This window comes from Anser anser (assembly GCF_964211835.1).
Source record: "Anser anser genome assembly, chromosome: 3".
NCBI lineage: Eukaryota > Metazoa > Chordata > Aves > Anseriformes > Anatidae > Anser > Anser anser.
In genome coordinates this window covers 67094446-67117746 of record NC_139722.1, presented here as the reverse complement: position 1 = coordinate 67117746, position 23301 = coordinate 67094446, and the positions used below count along the sequence as shown (strand labels likewise).

The window sequence follows — 23301 nt, the reverse complement described above, 5'->3', positions numbered from 1 at the left end:
TCGATGTTTGAGAAGACATTGTCTCCCCTATAAGCACTTGGAGATGTTTAAGCAAGTGTTAGTATGTTAGCTCTGTGGCTGAATAAAAACACAAACCATTACAGTTAATTTCCATACAGAAAGGGAATAAGCTACCAAATGCGAGTCTAAATAGCACATAAAAATCTTTCAGCCCTTTACTATCAGAAAGGAAAAGAGAGACAAACAACAGGCTAATGAATTCACAGATTTGGAGTCAAATCTTCTGCTAGTATAACTCCCATATAATTCTGTGAAGATCTGTCATTAGAGAATTTCACACTGATGGAAAAGTTTTTTTCAACAGACAGAATTTATTCCTTTTTCAGTCATTTGCAAGCACATAACTGCAATCAGTTGGAGTGGAATCAAGTCCAAGTGGAGGGAAATAAAATTCTGCTATTCTCTATCATCATAGGTGGATATTTCAGTTCCTAGTTTTCCTGATATCTGCACTTAAGGGAGGAGGGATAGTGGGAGTTTGATGGAAAGGTTCATCGGGTTTTTATCAGCTGGAAGGGGAAAGAGCGTGTCTTGCTGTGGTTGTGTCCCAGCCTCCAGCAAGAGGAACATCTTGCTGTGGTTGTGTCCCAGCCTCCAGCAACATTTTAGGAGAATGGCCTCCTGTGAAACACTGTAGAGCACATAGGGGAAAACAGCAAGTGAATTGTATTTGCAGTTGAGGTCCCTTATTCTTTGTTGCCTTCATTTTGTTTTGAAAGGAAGAAACAGAGGTTTCATCAATATCTGAGGACTGCTAACAGTCCTCATATTCCCACTTGACAAAGCATTTAGTCATTCAGATGCTCCAGCTTTGCAACTGCTGCCATTGTCAGCTGGTTGATTAGCTCTTCGGTTTTCTTTTCACACATTTCATCCCAAAAGTACCACTGCATGGTGTAGTTTCAAAGATTTGTGTTCCTTTAAAAACATTGTTGCATTTTTTTTCTGTTCTTTTTTGTTGTTGTTGTTGTTCATATTTATTTTTCTGTTAACTTTCTCAGATGGGATGACAAGAAATGAATGAAATAGCCCAGCTGAAAATATGCCGCTGATGTGTACAATGGTTTTATATTTTCAGTATTACTCTAATGTTTTATCTGTATTTCCAGCTATCACTTCACACTAAGCAGATGTTTTACTGGGCTGTCTACAGCGATTCCCTGCTCTTTTTTCTGAGTGATGATCGTGAATTCAGCACTGTCTGTGGGCATTTAAATCTGCACTATCTGGCATTTATCAACCCTGAAATTCAGCTGTTTCTCTTCTGATTATCTGCATATTTGTAAGGTTTAATACAAACTGACGTTAATGTCTATGGCATCTCTCAGTTTAATCACCTCACCATCATTTCAGGTCAATTGTTTCATCCAAATTTCTGAGAAACAAAAAAGGCTTGGAATTTGTGTGTGCTTTTTTATTTTGTTGTTCTCCTCTACATTTGTCCTTTTGTTCTTTCATCTTTACCTTCTTTTCACCCTTGCCATTTTAGGCTTAAAACTGCTTTTCCAAATGTTTCACAGTTTCCCTGGAAGAGACTTAAGGAAGAGAATATTTGAGATCACTGAATGGGTCGGTAATACAGTCTGTCATCTATTTGTAAGGTATTTGAATTCAGCGTATAGTAAAGAAATTCTGCCTTTTTCAACAATTTAAATATGCTTTCCTTTTCAGCTTATATGTCTGCAGTATTTGTGATTTTGCATCAGTGCTAAGAACCATGAAGGTGCTGAATACTTTGAATCTGATCCCCAAAAAATTAATCATATTCTAAAATTTACATAAAGGAATGTCCATTTAGATTCCAAACCTTATTTATTTGCAACTGGAAAAAATGATTGAAGACTTACAACAAAAATTTCCCTCTTGTTTGGATTTAAAAGTGTGTTATTTAATTGTGATATAAGAAGTTATACGGTACATTTATGACGTAATTTTGTAATCAATTACCTGTGAGAAATGATCACAGAAATGACATTTAATTTTGCTTCCTATAATCATGCAAATCTGAGAGCTTAAAAATCACCTGTTCTTGAGCTACTGTAGTAATACTTGGTTATATAGAACTTTGTGGTAACTGAACAAAACAGTCAAGAACATGCCTCAACTTACCTGAAAATTCCTCAATTATTTACGTAAAAAAAATATTTAAGCAAATGAATTTCTGTCCTGTCAGTAACAAGAATTCTCAAGAAGCATGCAGAATGAATGCAGGCATCATGACTGAGATCTGGGATATTATTTATGCTTCATGGTAAGGGAAAGTAAGAGGGCATTAGGCCAACATAATAATCAGTCTCACATGAGCTTACATTGATATTATGGGCTCATTTTTGCCTGTAACATATCTCCTCACTGATATGACTTAGATCATTGGTCTTCAGAGGTGAAAAATCTTCTCCGTTGACTCTCTTGTATCACTGAACGCCATGTCTACAAGATAACTTTCCATCTGTCCCTGCTTCCAGTAAAGTAAAAGATAGTTGCGTGATTTCAGCCCTAACTGTGTCCTGACAGACACAAAGCACCTATCGACATAATAACTTTACCAAACTGGCATAAAGATGAATATTCTCCTCAACCATACCTAAATATATATGTATATATGTGTGTATATATATATATATATGAATATATATATATTCAGTTTCAGGGCTTTTTTGTTAGACTAATTTAAAAAAAAAAAAAAACAAAAAACTAGCACAAATATCTTCTGTGGTCAAGATTGAGAGTAAAGCCTAAGACAGATGTTACTTTCTGCCTCTCTTATTACCTTCTAGTTTTCTCGTATAAATTATTCAAGTCATTTGTTTGTTGATCTAGTATCACACCCAGGTAAAATTAACTGGCTTCATAGAACACTGGAAACATTCACACATTTTCTCTGATGATAACTGAAGAGTCCAAAAAATGTGTTTTAGTACTTTGAAAGGGAGTTTCACATTGAAAAGTTGCTTTCTTTAGTCACTACCTGTGTATCCTGATTACAGTGCTATTCTACTGACACTTGTCTTAGCAGCCATCTGTGTGACAAATGAGCAGAAAGCCCTTATGACCATCTAGACATATACTAAAATAACCAAGAATTCATGTTGGCTCCAGCACACTTTCCACCTTTGAACATGTTCAGATTTTAAGTGAACCTAAATCTGTAAAGTTAGATTACAGTAAATGCACTAAATTCGTAAACATGGAAAGTTTTTTGTTTTGGTTTAAGGTAGAGGCAGGGGCTTATAAAGATAGACAGGAAAAAAGGAGAAATGTAAATACATATTGAGATAACAGAATGCAGTTCAGATGTTATAAATCTGAAGGAAGTAGATTGCCTTTTCCAAGACTCACCAGTCTCTCATGGGTGTCATATTTCATAAAGCTCATTACTCCACCATGTACTTTTAAATGTATTAGGCAAACTGTCACTTCTGTTTAAAATCCATTGGTCCATATGAAACTTCAGATCCTTCCCAATTAGAGTAACAGGCTAAAGATGTCTCCTAAATTCTCGTATGCAAGAAAACAGGGCTGAGTAAGGCCCCCCCAGTCAAACTGAAGAGTAAGAAAGCAATGCACAGGCAATGCAACCAGAGACATTTGGCTGGGATGAGTACAGGGATGCCACCTGGACATGTAGGGAGGCTGAAGTACTCAATTTTTTTCCCTCAGTCTTCATTGGCAATCAAGCTTCCCACATCTCTCAAGTTTCTCAGTTCCCTGAACTTCGAGGAAGGGACTGGAGGAGTGCAGTCACACACTGTAAGTGAAGATAAGGTTCAAGACCTCCTGATGAAATTGAACAGGTATGAGTCTATGGGTCCTGATGACATGCATCCCAGGGTACTCAGGGAACTGGCTGATGTAGTTGCCAAACCATTATCCATCATATTTTTAAAATGGCAGTCAGGTGAAGTCTGCAATGACCAGAAAAAAGGAAACATCAGACCCATTTTTAAGAAGGGAAGACCCAAGGAGCTATAGACTTGTGAGCCTCAACTCTGTGCCTGGGAATATCATGGAACAGAACCTCCTTGAATCTATGTTAAGGTAAATGAAAGTCAGGGAGGTGATTCAAGACAGTCAGCATGACTTCACCAGTGGTAAATCGTGCCTAACCAATCTAGTGGACTTCTATGATAGCGTGACTACACCAGTGAACAAGGGAATACCAAACAATGTCATCTACCTGGACCTCTGAAAGGCTTTTGACACAGTCCCACGCATCATCCATGTCTCTAAATTGGAAAGAGATGGATTTGAAGGATGTACTATTCAGTGGATAAGGATTTAGCTGGATGGCCACATTCAGAGAGTCGCAGTCAGTGGCTCAACATCTAAGTGGAAATCAGTGATGAGTGGTGTCCTTCAAGGATCCATACTGGGACCAGTGCTGTTTCATATCTTTTTCAATGACACAGATGGTAGGATTGAGATCATGGTGGGTACTGCACCTGGGTCAGGGCAATCCCAAACACCCGTATAGACTTGGGGATGAACGTCCAAGCAGCCCTGCAGGGAAGGACCTGGCAGTACTGATGTATGAAAAATTGGACATGAGCTGGCAGTGTGTGCTTGCAGCCCAGAAAGCCAATCATATCTTGGGCTGCTTCAAAAGAAGTCATAGAAATGTCATTAGTAGGTCAAAGGAGGTGATTCTCCCCCTCTTCTCTGCTGTTCTGAGACACCAACTGGAGTACTGGGGCCCCCAGCACAAGAAAGACATGGACCCTTTAGAGCGAGGAGGAGACCAGAGGAGGGCCACAAAAATTATTAGAGGGTTGGAATTCCTCTCCTACAAAGAAAAGCTGAGAGATTTTGGAGGGGGCTTATAAAAAGATGAAGAGAGACTTTTTACAAGGGCATGTAATAATAAGGACAAGGGGTAATGATTTTAAACTGAAAGAGAGTGATTTACATTAGATATAAGGAAGAAATTCTTTACTATGAGAGTGGTGTGGCACTGAAACAGGCTGCCCAGAGAAGTTGTGAATGCCCCTTCCCTGGAAGTGTTCAAGGTCAGTTTATATGGGGCTTTGGGCAGCCTGATCTTGTGACAGATGTCCCTGCCCATGACAAGGTGGCTGACTAGATGATCTTTAAAGGTCTCTTCCACCCAAACTATTCTATGATTCTATGATTCTGTGATTCTGTGATTCCACGATTTTGTTGCTGTAAAATTCTTCTATGAAAGACAAATACAGAAGATATTGCATATGTTTAATAGACTTCTCTGTAGATGAGATTCCTAAAATAACCATTCTAAAGGTACTGAGTTCTGGGGTCTTGCTTTCTCAAAGAAGGGTGGCCTAACCTGGAAAGGAATTTTGTGAAAAAAATGTTTTTTGAGAGTTTTTTTGAGAGTTCGTTGTTTTTTTTTTTCTGTAAAAATAAAGATTGTTTTATTCTTTTTATTGTGCCCAATGAAATAAAACATCTCAAAAACATGTCTCAAGGGATGTAATGGATGAAGACATTGCTCACTGTAGTGAACTTGCTAACTTGTATGCAAAGTTTTGTACTTACACTATTGCTAATTTTAGAAAAACTTTGGGACTTTAAAAAAAGATCAAGCAAACAATTGCTTCCAGCAGGATAGACATTTATTCACAGACTCTGAACAACCTAGGCTTTATCTCAAAGTGCACACATAAAACCACCTGGCACTTAATTCGTCTACAGCCCCACTGCCTTGCTTGTTCAAATGTCATTATATTTTAGTCCAAATGAAAATAGGGTTTGATTTACAATAATAATAATGATCATTTATACAACATTTTTCAAGTAAGGATGGCAGATCACAGGATAAACTTAGAACTATTTATATAGGGATTGCTTAGCCAGTATGTAAGCCCAGCAAAACGAAAGGTGATAGCCTTCAAAAAACAGCTGGACAAATATTATCCAATTTATACATTATCTTAATTAATTTTTACCTTTTTTCTCAACTAATTTATTAGAGTAATTTTTTGCAGTACTAGTAATCAACCAGCTGTATAGCTCTGCAAATACTGCTCATGGAATAAATCACTTGACGGATAATGACAATTTTAATAGAAACATTTACTTGGCAAATATTTTTTCTGATAATTGAGGAGCTGAGCTTTAAAAATCATGCAATAACATTGTGTAGCCATTCTAGACAGACATAAAAAATACCTTTAAGTGAAATTGTAGGAAGAATTTTACACAGCAGGAAGTAATTAACCAAATGGAACTATGGCCATAATAGTGAGATTAATACTTTTAACTTGTGAAAAGTTGTCCACGTTCTTTAATTGTTAGATATGCTCTAAGATCTTGCCTCATATCTCGTCAAAAGAATCTTTAACCAGGTCTATCTGTACTTCTAAAGAAATTCTCTCTTTTGAAAAGGCTTGGCTTGCACAAGACTTTAGCTGAACAAATCCCATTAACAGCAATGAGAGTCACTCAGCTAAATCCCCCGTGCCCCAGAATGGAAACAACAGCATAAGTGATGTGCAAGTTCTTACTCCTCTGAAAATGTAAAAACATGAAATAGAAAGGAAACAGCTTCTTCTGTCACAGATGCATGATCATCTTAAAGTACCATGCACCCTCCTGGAGAGAAAGGAAGGAAGTGAACAAAAGGAAGGATATGGAAGGAAAGGAGAGGAAGGCAGGGAAGGATGAGAAGATTCTAGGAAACAAGGAAGCAGGGAAGGAAAATGCATGTGCATGAAAAGTAAAATTATAACAAAACAAAGGTCATCACCTACACCTTGTACCAAATATACCTGCATTTTGTGTTCCAAAGGAATTCTCTAGGCTGCCTGGCCTCATCTTTTTCTTTTGAAGTTCTTTCTGGATTTGGCTCTTATCTAAGCAGTTCACGCATCCCTATTGAAATGCTCGAAAATGTAGCAAGGTGTGAAGAGGAACAGAAGATTAAGCAGGGCTGTAGAAAATACCCATTTATTCATCTTTCAAAGGCAGTAGAAAGGGAGTCGAACACATCTTTATTCTTCTGTGAGAGGATCCTATTGTTCATCTTGTTCTAATTATGAAATTTGAACTTAAAAGGAAGAAAGAGAACACCCTTCTGACAGTGTGCAGTACATATTTTCTGGAAATAATTCTTATAGAGATATATGTCAACTCTATGTATCCAAGAATGACCCAACAGTCACAAAGCAACATACAGAAGCATTTGATACAATCTACAAAGCTGCACTTCTTGATCTATTTGTGTTCCAGGCAGATTAGAGAACTGCGTGGCAGAAGAAGAAAACACAGCTAATCTTTCGTGACTGCTAGACAGTGCTGCAGAAATGTAATTGCAGAACCAGAAACTCCATGAAAAGAATGCCATGCCATTTACCACAATTCAAAATGAATCCAATTATTCCTTAATCACACTAAAGGGCATGTTCTTCAAGCACAAATAAAAAGAAAACTGTAGGAATTGAGTCTCCAATAAAAATCCATGCAATTTGTAGAGTGAATCTCTTCTTAAAAAAAATAAAAATATGTCAAGAAAGTACTGAAATACTTTCCACTCCTACAAGTCATAGGTCTACTAGAATTGTCACCTCCTCCTTCCCCCTCCATCTAATAAATAAATAAATACATACAGAAAAATGCTAGAATATATTATTATTCCTATTAGCCTGAAGATTACAGGAAGGCAAAAGAAGGGCCATTGTTGTCAGATCATCTTGAGTAAGTTGGATTTCATTGCTTTCCAAAGGGCTCTTCTGCAACTCTCAGATTTATACATAAGTGGCACTTTCATCTCTAGGTAAAGTGCTTCAAGTAAGGAGATACGAAGAGGCTGGGGACAATAGCTTGGAGTAAGGTACTTCCCTCTTCTGTCTAGTAATCAAGCATGACATTGACAGTTCTGCAAATATTTCTTGTACGTGTTTGGATTGGAAACAATAACATCTGTAGTTCTTAATAGGACATGAAGTAAAGTTTTCATTAGCATTTGCACACCCAGCAACAACTCACGACAATATGCTTCTTTGCTCAGTCATTTCCAAAGTTTCCACAGACTTTAGATGTGTGGAGATTTTTTCTTCCTATTTCTCTTCCCCCCCAAAACAGACAGGACTAAGGAATAAAACATTAGTTGGCCTGCATTCTGAGGACATAGATATTATTCACAGCAGAATGAACATGAGTTTCTTATCTTCGGTGCCCAATTCTTAGCAGATTCTTAATCACATACATACTCTTGTGCAGGACTAGACTTAGCTTGTTTCAGCACTGGGGCTGAAGCACTGTTTATTTACTCCTTTACTCACAGCCACAATGTCTCACACAGAAAGCGTGAGCTACACGCAGCTGAATCCTGCCTCTTGCTGAGGCTGTGTACCTTGCACTTGATAGCATTGCACCATCTTTTCTGCAAAGATCCTGTGTACATTAACAGGGAAGAATATGACTCTGGCTCTTGGTTTCATGTAGGCAAAACATCCACAGAGGAGTCTTCAACCACTCTTCACCTGATGGTTAGTAAAATTCATTACCTTCCATTGACGATGCTTTAATGAGAGGTACAGTGGATAATGAACGTCTCAGTTCTTTCCCATCTCTACATCAGAATAACCTCCTTCAGGACACCTGAAATGCAAGGAATAAGCTAATAGCTTGTACTATTGGAGTTAGTTTGGAGTCATCCTCTGCTGGATACACATGGTCTATATACTCTTCTTCCATAAGCGTCCTCTGGAACCCCATTGAATCAAGACTTTGCTTATCCACTGCTGGAAGAAAACATTTGTGCACCCACAGAATAAGCTAAATTAAGCTAACTTGTTTTTCAGATATGACAGACTCTATTATAAAAGCTTTAGACAAAAGGTGCCTGGTTGGAGTCACTTTGCAGCAGGAGCCACTTACATTTTATTGTTAAAATAAAGTAAACAATAGCACTGCAAAACTGAGAATGAAGCTTTAAATTCAATCAGTAGGATCCAAATGTGGAAGATTCAATCTACCTGTAGCTAGACAATGGTGCAACATAACTGGCTTCCTTACATAATACAGGGGTGAAAAATCTTGTTTCTATCAAAGCATAACTATTCTCACCTGTATTTGTCTCTGCAGGACTGTAGCCCTCTTCATAACAGACAGCCCTAGTTTTCAAAGTGACTTTCCCCTGCACAAGACATGTTGCAGTGCCTGGGCATGTTCAGAAAAGCCTTCAGAACTATGATGTCTGTCTGCTAAGATAGACTTAACAACAACAACAAAAAAGCACCTTGGCCAACTTCCAGAGTATTTTGTCTGTCTGAGGTCACCATTGTGACCATATTTACAGAAAGTACTTGATCACTATTGTCCTATTAAACCAATCACAGGCTGCTGATGTTTGTATCTGTTCATAACAGCTCTTTGTATTCTTACAGGTATGATCCACCCCAGTGGAGAGGGGTGAGAAATCACTGCAGTCCCTTCTGAAGCTCAAATTCCATGTTATTCTGGAATAGAGAAGGCTTTGATATGAAGATGGTTTTCTAATAGAGCTCATCTGCAATAGATATCACTGGATTTTCAGTCACTTCCTTGCCCAGCTGACCTATCAAAATATCCTAACTTAAAATGGAGCTTTCCTATTTACTTTCTGGATCACCTTTTCTTTAAAATGCTTATACGACTTAATAAAAAACAACTTAATGAGTTCTGTGATACCACCATAAAACCCTGTCTTCTGTAGGAATCATACCAAGTATAATTATAAGTAATTATTATCCCACACACAGACTGAATTCAAAATGAAGTCCTTCAACACAGAATTTGATTGGAAACAATTTAAAAACATGAGGTATATTTAATTATCTATATTATGATAGTGCCTAGGGGCCCTAACTGAGATAGGGATCTTGTTGTGATATACTTTAGAGAAACACATAGTAAGAGAGTTGCCTCAGTTTGCAGTCTAACTGAACAAGGTGGCAGCAAATGCAAAAGGGAACAGATTAAACAACTTGACCCTGCTCAGTAGCTCTGAGACCTGAGCTCCCTTGATTCCCCTTTCAGCTCCTACTCTTTGGCTCTCATTGCCTTTCCACTGCAAGAAGAGACAGACTGTCAGGATGGATGGGTCCACAAGCCTCTATACATGACCTACTCGGTGATGCATGTCACATGAATTAATGTGTATACACTTATAGTTCTGAAACATATGCTTACAATCCTAAAAATATTTGTACAGCATATAGAGGAATTCAATATTTCTCTTAAATGTGGTAATCTAGCCAAATACCTTAAAAGTTAGAAGCTAATTGGGTTGAAATTAAATTCAACTAATAAAACATTATCAAAGTCATACACAAATATAGGTCTTGACACCAACATGGAAAATGAACAGTTCCAAATTTCACCACATAGTTCCTATTCAAGAGAAAATTTCTAGCCAGCTAAAACTTTCCATTGTCAAACATAAGTCTCAAATTCTAACAGCAAGCATGTCCCAAAATGATATAAATAAAGCAATACAACATTTACTGGTCCACACATCAGCTGGACCAGGTGGCATCTCTATACATTTTTAAACAATACAACATAATATTGTATTAACACATGCTTGCATAAGTATATGTAGAGATACAAGACAATAATAATACTTAACACTAATCCTGAGGAAATCAGCATGGAAAATAACTTGCCTAGTAGAGGCTAGCAAAAGCCCTCAACAATGATAGCAAAATACTATTATATATCTGTGATAAAAGATTTCTACCTCTTTGCCTGACATTCTCATTGACTTGCTAAGTATTGCTTAACAGTGTACCACTAACATCAATATTAAGGAGTTGTTAAATATTCTACATTATTTATGATATGAAAATATGAAAAGCTTCTCAGTCTTGAATCCACTAAAGCTCTACAGAGTCTCCTCAAAGTATTTACATTCCCCTTCAGAAGTGTTAATGCTTCTGTTTGGAGGTTGAACACAGCTCTCTTACCAATATTACAAAACTGCAGCCTCTAACCTCCTACCTCCACACATCAGATTTGCTGGAGAGAGGTGTCCACCAGTTCTGTCCTCCATGATGTTGTCTTTGGAGCCAACCGTCAGACCACCCTCCTGTGGGCCCTATCCTGGGTAACCTTTCCAGGCACTTCCTTCCTTCTCTGCAAAAGGACAAACTGACAGGTGTCTACTTTGCACCAAGGGCATGCAGGTGTCTCTTAAGCATGCAATATTTTTGAACAAATTAAGGAAGAAAATAAAGTGAGGGAAGCAGGAAAAAAAAAAGTATGCTATTTTCTTGCCTTTCTAAAGCCAGTAAGAGAGAAGTACCTTTTATCCACTATGGCAGACCAGTCAAACCAATGATATTGGTATTTCTTTCCTAATGTATGTCAATATCCAGACGAACTCATAAATCTTTGTCTTGTCTAATGAACATTTCTGACATGCCAAATTTAGCTGCTGACTCAAAATATCTTTCAAGAAATCAAAATCCCTTAAATTTCAAATTGAAAAGAGTATATAGCAACTCCTTCACAAACTGTCCTGCCCTCCTTCTAAGAGCTGGTTTCTCTCTTTCCCCGTAAAACGCTCTTGTGACTTTATCATCCGCCCCTTAACCTGACACTGAAGCATAGGACTTGCAGAATCCATTTAGTAGCCATAATTCAGTTGGATGCCCAAATTCTGAAAGAAAAATTTTCAAGACAGCATGTAAAAAAATAGAAGTATGTCAAAAACCTGAAATGTCAAAAGCTCATCTGGTTTCCAGATTGAAGGTATCTGGCTGTGTCCTTTGGTTTTCCTTCATGACTTGTTTCAAAAGAAGAAGGGGAATACCACTCACACCCACACTAATAAAAAGCTGGGAACATAAACAAAATTCATTTTTCAAAAACCCCAAACACTTCAGTTCTTACTTCAAGATTTTATTTATTTGCTTGCTTAAATGGTGAGAAAATCTGAGTAAAAGTTGTCGGGTTTCGGGGGGGGTGGGGTGTTTTTGTGGTTTTTGTTTTGTTTTGTTTTGTTTTTTTCCAGAATCCCCTGTTGAAAAGAAATTCTCTTTTCTAATCAGTCCTGCCTGCCAACTAGGTGTGTCATCAATTCAATGGCAAATTTGTGACAGACCATCTTGTTGAAATTTTGGCAGCACACTGCTACATGTGAGCATTCGCAGAACACCAGTGTTTTCTAGGCTCACTGCCAAATGAATGCTTGGGAGAATGTATGTATATACTGTATTCCTGCAGTCTTCAAAGGATTAGCTTTGAATTACCTGAATTGTTTTGAGTTTGAGACATCATTAGGTTATATTAAATTACAAAATATGTAAAAATAAGAGCCTGCACTTGCTTGAACTAGCAACTATGCCACTTTTACCTTTGTGACTTTATCTGTGATGACATTTGCTTTTTTGTGCTCTTCTATTTAACAATTCTTCCAGGAGTTGCTTTTCTTTTCTCTCAGACTTGATTTTCAGCTCCATTGTTTTGCATTTTGCTTGGCTGCATAAGACGTGGGTACATCCCTTGCACTCTTTGGGAATGGGATTTTTTCCAAATGTTATTTATTTTGGGTCTTCCCAACATTGTTTTTAAGGCTTTTTCATCTAGCTTCTTTTTTTTTTTTTAACCCAATCTATTTACTCCCACCCTTGAATGTCACTTCAGCCTTCTCCTCCTCTCCTTTCCATTTTTATCTCTCTCCCTCTATTGCCTCCGTTTCCCCATTTATATTATCACCACCTTTCTTTAACACGAGCTTCTTGGAGCGACATATTGATTTTACCTCCAGGAAGCTGAACTAAAACTAGAAATAAATTGTTCTGAATATTTCATTTTTCTTGAATAGGAGCTGAGCCTACATAACTATTTTGAAACGTTATTGACCTCAAAACAATGCCAAACCAGAATGGTTTCTGTTGCCACTGAGTTCAGACTGAAACTGAACCAAAAGATGCTCTGGTTTAATTGCCTGCCCACATACGCATCCGCAGTGCTTGCTTACCCTCACTCCCTACTCTCACACACCATCACTGCTAATTTTTGCCAATCTGTCATTCCCCATCTCACATCTGCTGTTATTCTCTCCCCTCACCCCCAGCCGCTGCTGTCTCCGGAGTTCATCCGTACCTTACCTTCCTTGTCTCTACATTTCACTCCCTCCAGATCATGGCTCTCATGCAGACAGGGATGTCTCTTTATATAATTTGTTGTTTCCAGAAGCAGTCTCTCCTATTTCAGTCATCACTGAGATCTCTTCTTCCATTTCTATCTGCTCACCTTTTCCCACTTTTCCTCCTTTGAACAGGGATGCCAAGAGTTAATTTTATGTCTCTCCCTCTATGTTTATATTACCTACTTCAGTTTTCATTCTTCACCCAAGATTCCCCAGATTTGGCTCTTGCTCTCTATCATTTGTGGGTGTCTTTCAACATCATCCACCAGTCCCTCAGAAATACACAGTCACCCACTTTTTCTAGGACAATTCTTTTTCAGCCGGTGAAGAAAATTGTCATTTGTGACAGTGTCTGTGAGCTCTTTATCTCTTCCTTTCATTTGGACAGGACATTAACTCTGGCTGGGTTGTATACAGCTACAAGGCAATCAGCTTCCCTGCTTTCCTTTCTCATTAAAACAACAGCGCAGCTTCATGATCTGAATCAGTTGTGCCAGAAGAAACACTGGGCTGCTCAAGTGGCATCTGCTGTCCGTCCATGCAGCAGGCCCCCATGTCCTCTGTTTTGTCACCAGTAGATCATATGACATCTTGTCTTGCCTTACTTTCCTTTCTCTCCCCCTCCCTTTTCTCACAGCATTTCCAAAGAGTGCATCTTCTTTTTCTTTAGTCTTCATGTGCTGCTCTTTCTTCAATCCTATCTATCCAGACTGCTGCTTTAAAGGTCATCTCTTTCATTTTTAGAGGAAAGTCCTTCATGGATTATGCCCCACTCTTCTACCATCTCTTACTCTGCACCAAGAGTAAGTCTCTTAAGAGACTCCTAACTATAACAGTTTCCCGTTGGCCATTTGCATGGTTCTCAGACTGATTTTTCAAATCCATTCATCTTTTGCTTTCCACTCTCCCAGATGCTCGGGAGCCACTCTCTATAAATAACTACAAAACAGTTCTTACCTTCTTTTAAAACTCTCTTGAAAGCCCTCCTTTTCCATGATTTGACAACATTCAGACTTCTGGTATGCTGAGGTCACTGCCTATGATGCTGACTAATATTTTCTGTGTTTCCTGGTGTTCCTCCATCTGCCTGTCTCCATCTGTTGTTTCTTTGCTTATCCTTGTGAGCTGCTCAGAGGAGGGACTGACTTGCTGCTCCCCGCTTGTGCAGCTGCTGCAGCCCAGGGTTCCTGGCCGAGGCCGGTGCCCATAGGTGCTCCGCTCCCACGGACCGCATGCGATGACCCAGCCCGTGCCTTGCTGAGGATCTTCCCACCCGCTGTACTGGGAGGTTTTTGGTCAGGTTGCCATCAGGCTGACTGCTGGCTTAGGCAATCTTTTACCTCTGGCGCCTTATGTTCAAGCATTGCTTATAGTCACTGGTGGAAGTTATTTCATTGACCTCACTTAGTCAATATCACAAAACACCAAACAATTTGGCAGAATAAGATTCCCTCTGTGGGATAGCTTCCCCACAGCATGTGTCTGTCTCAGGGCCAGCTTTGCTAGTCCATCCATTTAATTCACTCAGAAAATTACAGTGAGAAGGTAGGACATAAAGTGACCCATTTGCCCGTTGCACTACTCTAAGCCTTTTTATTTGCTGCAGTATAAGTAGGGACCAGTGAAGAAAGATGATTTAGCATGAAAACCTGCCCAGCATGCTGATATGAATACTATGAATAGATCAGTGTTAGACACGCAGGACAGGTCATGACAGTGTAATGGCTGTCAGAGAGGAGGTTGCTAACGCCTCAGCTGAACTAAATTAATTCTCCCCAGGTCTCTCTCTGAACAGTTAAAGACACAAACTGGAATTCTAGCAATAAACGCTGGAGCGGGTCATGCAGGAGGATGATGGCTTAGATGCAAGTGGGAAGAGCAGTAGGAACATGGATGCAAGGTTAGCAGATAAAGGGGAAGAAGCACACAGCTGGTGTCCTTTATTCACAGGATGGCAAAGGCCGATAAAATTTTGACATCCTAAATTGAATTACCAGAAATCCAAACATGAGCATATTGTATTAGACTCCCAGCTTCTGCTGCCTCCAATGAAGGGGAAAAAGTGATTTAATTTTTTGGACAATTGGATTCCAGAAATCCCAGATACCCAAAGATATGATGCAGAGGATCAGTAAGCTGGATGAAATCATGGCCCAGGTTACAAGAAAACTATGGCAATGCAAGTTAACAAATAAGCATTTTCTGTGGGGGAAAAGAGGTTGTAGTCTCACCTCTGTTTAGCAGTGCTCAATAGCTTTCACATGTGTGCTCCCTGTCAAACAGTATGGTGGCAATAGCACAGCTGAACAGCTCTCCACCCTCTTCATACCGAGGCTGCATGCATCCTGGTGACATTTAGCACGATATTTTTGATTACCATCTCATATGCTAAACTGTTTAATTTGCAGCTCACTAAATGCAATCTCTTTAACCTTATAAGGCTGAGCACTGTTCTGTTCTCATTCAAATCCTCCTTATGAATTCATTCCTTTGAAGCTCACACATTTAATAGGTGAAAAATTACAAAAGAGAGAAAACAAAAGGTCTAGCTGAGCTCCTTCCTCTGAGTTCCTCATGGCATGTCACCAAATCCCAGGTGATAAGATTACAAAGGCCCTCAAGAGAACAGCAAATCCTCTTGTCCAGTTCAGCTGTGTATCAAACTTTTTTAAAACTTCCCCATTGCAGTGGGGTAGCAGAAAAATAATTCCATCTCCTTTTAATGGGGTTAAGTCTTCCTGCATTTTTACAGAGACCATAGACGTATAGCTACCACAGTAAACTCTACAAGTAATGTGTTTTCCAAGTGCCTTCCACTGGGAGAAAAGAAATTCTTTGATTTCATCATGATTTTTCTCCTACATTTACTAATGCATTTTCTCAAGCATATACTAACACTTTTATCCCTTGAACATGTTTAGACAGGCTTTCAGTCCTTCATTCATATTAAGCTGGCATACACATAAAGTTTTCCAAATTTAGAACCATTTGGAAATGTAATTAGTGTTGTTTGTCCTTACCTCTAAACAGAGAAGACAAATGTTGAATAAGACATAGATAAGGTAATACCTTTATTTCTCAGTTATCCAGCACATAGTTCATGAATAATTTAAAGTTATAGTTCAAGCCTTTCTAAATAATGAGGGGCTTTGAAACATTTTCATTCTTAAGCTTCTCACTACATACATTTTATAAGAGATCCTAGCCCTTCAAGCTTCTTCCAAAGGTTTCAGGTTAGAAGTCCCAAAATGGGACAAAACTGCTACCATTGCTATATTTTTAGGACCTTGTTATGGCTTTAAATTAAGTAAATGTATCTTTATGTCTTGTTATTTATACTTCACCAAAAGCTTCTCTTACAAGGCAACAGTTCCATTCATTTAGGAATTTTGTTCGAATGCTTGTAAGTCTTTCCGGGAGGAACTGTTCAAGAGCTAAGAACAAATGCAAGCAACTACAAGAGTGAGAAAACAAAATGTTTGGCTGAACTCCTCCTCCTGAGTATCTTGTCACATCTCACAGAGTTGAAGAAAACAAGACCATGTCTTGAGAGGAAAGTTAGTTCAATGCACACTAGAATCTGCAGGACACCAGCAAGATGATCTGATGTGTTGCAGAAACATAGTAAGGATCAGGATGCAAAACTTAATTTCTGATCTTTACACAGTTTGGTTTCTAGTCTCCTCATCACACTTATTTTACATTATTTTGTGATGTAAAACATTCTTTGGACATTATTCCAAATTGTTTGCTAACATTCAGGGTTTCTGAGGAAAGTACATTGGTGACAGCTTGTTTCACAAAGGGAATTGTGAGGGATGGACAAAAAATCCTCCTTCCCTCTACACACTGGAGATCACTTGGTGGAAGTCAACTTCTCCAGCCTCAGCCCAAGGCCTGCAGTGGGCAGAATGGTTTCTAGGAGCATTTCCTCAGGACTTCTGTCACAACAGTTCCCTTCCTGGCTTCTCAGTTTTCTGTTCCTATTTATCTTCTGGCTCTTTATGATGGTCAGCATAACTTGAGCTCTTCACACCAAAGAAACTGGGGTGAAGTATGTACATCCACAGCTCAGCAAAAACCTGTGCAAACACATGGCCTCAGCTCATCTTCCAGCTTTGCCAAGCTGGTTGGTGACTTAAGCATCGGTTCTCATAGCACCTTCTGTCATTAAGCAAACGGAGATTTAAACTCTTACACTTAACCAGAAAGGAAAGCAGGCAGCACTCTGTCCAAACACTGACCAGTGAGCAAACTTGCACTCCCTGGAAGCCCTCCAGACATTGCTTTCTGCAGAGCTCTTCCAAGAAGAGCAATGTTGGAGCTGTTCCGCTCAGACCCAGAGTCCAAACTATATCCAATTATAATTAAGCAATATCATTGTGGAAAGCATATTCCAATTACATTTGGAAGAACTGTTGGGTAGCAAAAACCTCCCATAAAATCTTCAGAGATTTTTGGCTCAGTCAGGGAGTCAAAAAACAAAACCTTGTATAACAGCTCACCATTTGTTCTCCACTTTAAAATTCTGCCTCAGCACAGAGAGGGGAGTGACACAAAGAGATGAGAACTTGAACTCAGAGTCTCAGAGTACACCAGCATTTTTTTCTTGCTTGATTGTGTACTAAAACTGCCTGTAAAGTCAATAACTTCCTATGGCTTCACAGCAAAGAGGAAAGATTAAAAAAGAGCCACGGTCCTTTGAAGATGTGGAAAGCAGTAAGTGAGCAGGCTGAATCCTCTTTGGATTTGAAAGTCTATGCAGTGCTAACAGTTCTACTTTAAGGTGTCAAAATTGCCTTAAATCTTTACCTTTGTTATATCCTGCTGTTACAGACATATAATAGAATAGGTCTGACTATTCCAAACCATTTAGACAGCATCATTTTTCTTTCAACTTTTTGGGAATATAGCTGATTAGCACCTTTTGTTTGTTTGTTTGTTTGTTTAATGCACAAGCAATTTTAATTACTTTAACAAGAAGAGCATGGCAATGTAAAGCACAACATGTTACCACACTGCAGATTTTACTGTGGTTGGTGATAATATACAAACATGAATTTTCAAAACAAATGAAATATTGAGGCCTCTGTTCATGCGGCCACTAAACTCAGTGCAAAATCAGGAGTCCAAAAAGGGCTTAAGAGCAGAAATATTTTGCTACTCTGTGTTTGGAAAACCAGACTGTGCATTTTAAAGGAGAAAGGAAACACCAGAAGGAGGGAAGAGCAGGAGGCATCAGATAGATTGAGACCTGACCTGTGCCACCTTGGCCAGGAACTTGGCCTGAGCTTGCACAGTAACTCAGTATACCCCACACCAAAACACCTCCTGCTGGGAGTCAGCACCTTGTCCCCAAGGCTGCAGCCCCAGGAGCTCCCAGGAGAGCAGTGAGAAGCTGAGGGCCCACCACAGAAAGCAGAAATACTTCAGAAAACTTCTGAAATAATTTCTCTATTTTAACAGACTTGATGTTAACCCTTCCTTCATTTAGGTGCAAAGTCAAACAGATCAGTTAGACCATCACCAGGGACCTAACCCAGCCCCCTTAGATGTCAAACTGAACAAAGGGGAGTGGGAGGTGGCAACAGCTGAGGGGTGGTTTAAGGAGCCCTTCTGTGCCACCTCCTTACTGAGGGGGTCACTGCCTCCTCTTCAGCCTGGACCAGAAGCAAACCAAGCAGACAGTCAAACTGATCTCCAGGCTCAGTCCCAATCTAGACATACACTGCAGCCATCATAGGCTTTTGTGCCCTTGGGCATCATCTCTGGAGTGACAGCATCACCACCTTTCTCTCTCTCTTGTCTACTTTTGTAAGGCTCTCATGGATCTGGTGAGAGAACTTTTGAACTGCAGTGATGTAATTGCAATTAATAAGTATGATTACTACACACTCATTCATTACATTCAAATATGGCCCCTTTCAGTATGCCAGTTTCCTCCCATCACAGACATCCCTCGGCTGGTCCTATGAATTTTCCAGCCTCCTCCTATGGCACCATGAAGTGCTATTCTGGGCTGCATAGACACATTCTTGGCATCTGGTCTCTTCCTTAAGAAACCCCCGCTGTCTCGTGGGGATTGTTGAATTAGTTTGAGGTATGGCTTGAGTGTTGCCCCTGAGCAGACTCCCATAAGTTTCTATCAGAGATTAAACTGTGCTTTAAGCTCCAGGCAGCTAACTTAATGGAGGGCAGGGGATGGTAGATTGAAGCTCAAGTGTAGCTGACCTTCCAGCTCATAAAGCAGTAAAGACTCAACTATCCTGTGCTGCTAATACAAACACCCCTGCCGACAGCACACAACTGGAGAGGCTGACATAGGAAGAAGAAGCAGACAGGCTGAGGCACAGGGACAGCTTGGCTTGGGGTGCTGGCAGGGTCCTCGTCCCTGGCTCACCTTCCTCGCCACACTGCACAGGCAGCTGAACCGCATGGAAGTTTGCTCCCAAGCTGACACAGGTTATGGTGCACTTTCTGGGCTAAACCATCACCAGTTTCAGCTTGTCTTAAAACTTGGAGTCATAAATTATTTAAATCAAGTCTTTCTTATTCCTTGGTCTGAGTTTTGAGCAAAACTGTCTTGAAAGAGTAGAACTTCTTTGGGGCTATTCAGGTTGGCACTGCAAACAAGTTGAACCTATGGCAAAACTTACAATGTTTTGCATGGGGACAGAGAATGTAACCGCTCTGCTGTAAATCTAACTTCTTAACACTTGCTATATAAATTTTTCTTTGTAACTTTTTATGGGTTCCTTAAAGAAATGAGACTTACACAGCTCACTGTCTTCAGCCTCCTGCCTGTCTGTCTGTCAGTCTGTTTCCCCACACCAGTAACTTTTAAACATACTGAGTAACTTTGAAAAAATCTGAAAATTGCATAAATGTCTTAGGAACTTGGCAGGCACGTTGAGAGAGATCTTGAAGTCCTAACCAAGAAAGAGGCTGGAATAGGAGTTCAATTTTTAATAAAAACCAGCCGATCCAAAGGCAAAACAAAAATCAGTAGGAATCCGAACTTTGTAACTTCTACTTCTTATGGAATTACTTGCTAGAAATGCAAGTGACACACTTTGGAATACATGAGGAAAGATTAACAATAGTTAAGCATCTTGTTAAGCACATGGAGCTTGGCAAAGCAGTAAGCAGGGGACAGGATGTGATAACCACATGAAAGTATCTAAAGCATTCAAATAACAGCGCAGGAAAGAAGTTGTGATCACTGCAACTCATGGCAGGCCAAGTATGAGCTAGTAACAGCAATCAACATAAACTTCTCACTCCCCTGTGTCGGTCTGAGTAGTGAAACATACATGTATGCAGGAGAGGAGCCCACCATAACAGCTGGTGCCAGTTCTAATATTCACATTTGAAAAGGATCATAATGATCTGAAATTTCACAGCCAGGTCTAAAATCTGCTCACTCCACGAGACTTCCCTCCTTCACACTAAAAATCTCATCCGTAAAACCAAGCTAATTTGGCTCCTGAGACTGTGAGGAAAATCCAAGATAAGTAGTCAAATGCCACAAATAGATGTGGTACAAAACTTGGAGAGCTCAGTGATGACTACAGCTTCATGGTGCATGGTGCTGCATCCCCCCAGCTATGACTGATTCCTGAGATGTAGACCCACACCCCTCAGCTCCTTCCTGAGCATTCATTTTGATCAGTAGTACACCTTCCATCCTAAAAGACAACACGCAAAGTTTTCACACCCACTGCCACTCCTCCTCACCAGATGTATTTTTGTCAAGTAGTTCTCTCTGAATTCCACTCCAGGCATCTGCATGCTGCTGTCATTTTTTCTGCCTGAGGTTAACTTTCTCGGTGTCCTGTTGTCTTCCTTGGTCCAGGAATATAATCCACAAGGATTTCAGGATCCCTTTGCTCTAGTGGCATTTCCAGTTTCTGACTGTGGAAAAAATATCGATGTGAGTTCCTTGAAATCCTTTCCCTAAGAAGTGTCAATAATTATCATCCTGGCACACAGAAAAGAGACTTTGGCAGGTTGCCCAGTAACATCAAACAGGTCTGGAACAGTCACAAAAGCTCAGCTTTCTGTAACATTACCTGACATGATTGTAAGAAATCACATATCTGACTTCTAGGAAGTTGAAGAAATGATATATTCCTTGCTTAATTTTGGTCAGCCATATAAGACCTTTTTGATACGGTGTTACAACAATTCAAGAAATAAACTACTTTCACTACCTATCTAATTGTTATTTCAGTGATGAAAAATAAAAATATAAAAATCTTACAGGTCAGGTTCACAAAAATGCCCTGACCAGAGCATTCTTTATTTAACATTATTGTTCTATGAGCTGTGAGGTTTTAACCAAAGCTGCACAAAACTTTCTGCAAACTCAGAGAAGATTGAAGGATTTTTTTTCTCATTTTGAGCTTCACAAAACCCCAAAGGCAAGAATTGCTTTTTTTTTCTTTACTTTTTGTCAGATAAGCAAAATATCAGAATTGAAATTGTTTGTAAACCACAGAAATCATTTGATTTTGAATCAAAGCCATTACCACAGTGATATATGTCAGTGTATATTGTTTGGCTCAGAGTTCCCTTGAGAGGCACAAGAACTTGAGTGAACCTGACATGGTCTGAAGGGCTGAACTGACTAACCTTCAGCATATCTCATTTCCTATATATGAATCTGCTGAGGCCTGAATTGTATCCATATTGAAAGTTCTTTAAACATCAGTGTATTTCCTATCCCAAGGAAAGAAGTTTTTCCCATTTGTTTCAGTACAAATTCAGTCATTAGGTAGGAAATCCTATGTTGAAGCAAATTATTCTCAAATCAATCTATTAAATTTACCCCAGAGGCACTCTTTCTCCATTTCTCAGTGTCAAAATGGCTCTGCTCTTCCTTTTAAGTTTGCCTTTATATTCTCAATATATCCATTTCTAAGATCATAATATAAAATTATCCAAAACTCTATTACATGTTCACAGTTTGACCAATGTATTAAATGGGGGAATGTTTAATGCCAGAAACACAAAGAGGAGATGAAGTAGGAGAAGTCAATGTACACTAGTAGACAATGACTCTGTCGTTTTGTACGGCACTGAAATACCAGATAAGAAATCTGGCCATAACCCACTGGTCAACAGTAAGGGTTTTTTTCCCACCATAAGACTTTTCTAACAGCAGCTACAGCAAGTGATGGAGAAGTAAATCATATTTTTTGCTTGACCCATGAACTATACTGAATATATTATGATACTTCTTCTTAATGGTTGTTATAATTTTGCACCAAACCCCAAGACTCATTCAAACTCCACAAGCACACAAAATTTCCTGTTGCCATCTCTTAATCAGCCCTAAAATAGACATTATAAACCTACAGCTCAACCAGAGAAATCAGCAAGGAGGCAAAGCATCCTTGCAAAAGGATGCTGTGAGAAAAAGCAAGCAGAGCAGTAAACTGCACCATGACCCTCTGTGATGCACCTTCCCATGGCTGATATCAAATGATTTCTGTTCTTCTTTGCCTCCCATACACGTTTCAGTAAATACACAAAAGCCGAATATGTAAATGCACAACACCAAACTTAAGGGCTACCAGGAATTAAATCCTCAGCTGGCACAAATTATCATTGCTTGACTGAAGTCACTCTGCACTAGTGAATGAGCCAACTCTATATTTCTACTCCACCAGTCAAGTGATTCTGGAATCCCACAGCTCTCTTTTCTATTTCTACTGCATTTTTTTGTTTGTTTGTTTGTTTGCTCATTTGTTTGATTTTGCTATCATATCTTCTCCAAACCTGTTCATAAAAAAGCTGTTATTGTTATTGTAATGCACACCTCGATAAAGATGGATTAACAGAAGTATCTTAATAAAAGAACACCTGGGATATTCACATTGTCACCGATTCCACTGTACAAGGTGGTGGGATGGATATGCATGTGCCATTCTGTCACCCTTACCGGACCACCATGAATGTTGTGCTACATTGCCCATATGCAGTCATTAGGTAAATGGCTGACAGTGAAACCTAAAGTTCAAAACACCAGATGCAAGATAAAAATCTGTTTATATAAATAAACTGGAGGTCAGACAGGACATTATAAGAAAACTGGTTTTCACCTAGCAGAGACTGATATGAAATTGAATTTGTGTTACTAAAGAGTTACAGAGATCTGAGAA

At 39.3% G+C, this 23301-nt stretch overlaps 1 protein-coding gene across 4 annotated transcripts in view; it reads right to left on the bottom strand.

Moving 5' to 3' along the window:
* Nucleotides 1-344: 344 nt before the first annotated feature.
* Nucleotides 345-23301, bottom strand: part of LOC310897380 (uncharacterized protein) — a 152875-nt gene continuing 129918 nt past the window's right edge. For all 4 annotated transcript variants that reach the window (XR_014582264.1, XR_014582266.1, XR_014582267.1 and 1 more), the window contains one exon: nucleotides 345-21049. The gene's annotated coding sequence lies outside the window, so the exon portion shown is untranslated. The remainder of the gene's footprint in view (nucleotides 21050-23301) is intronic.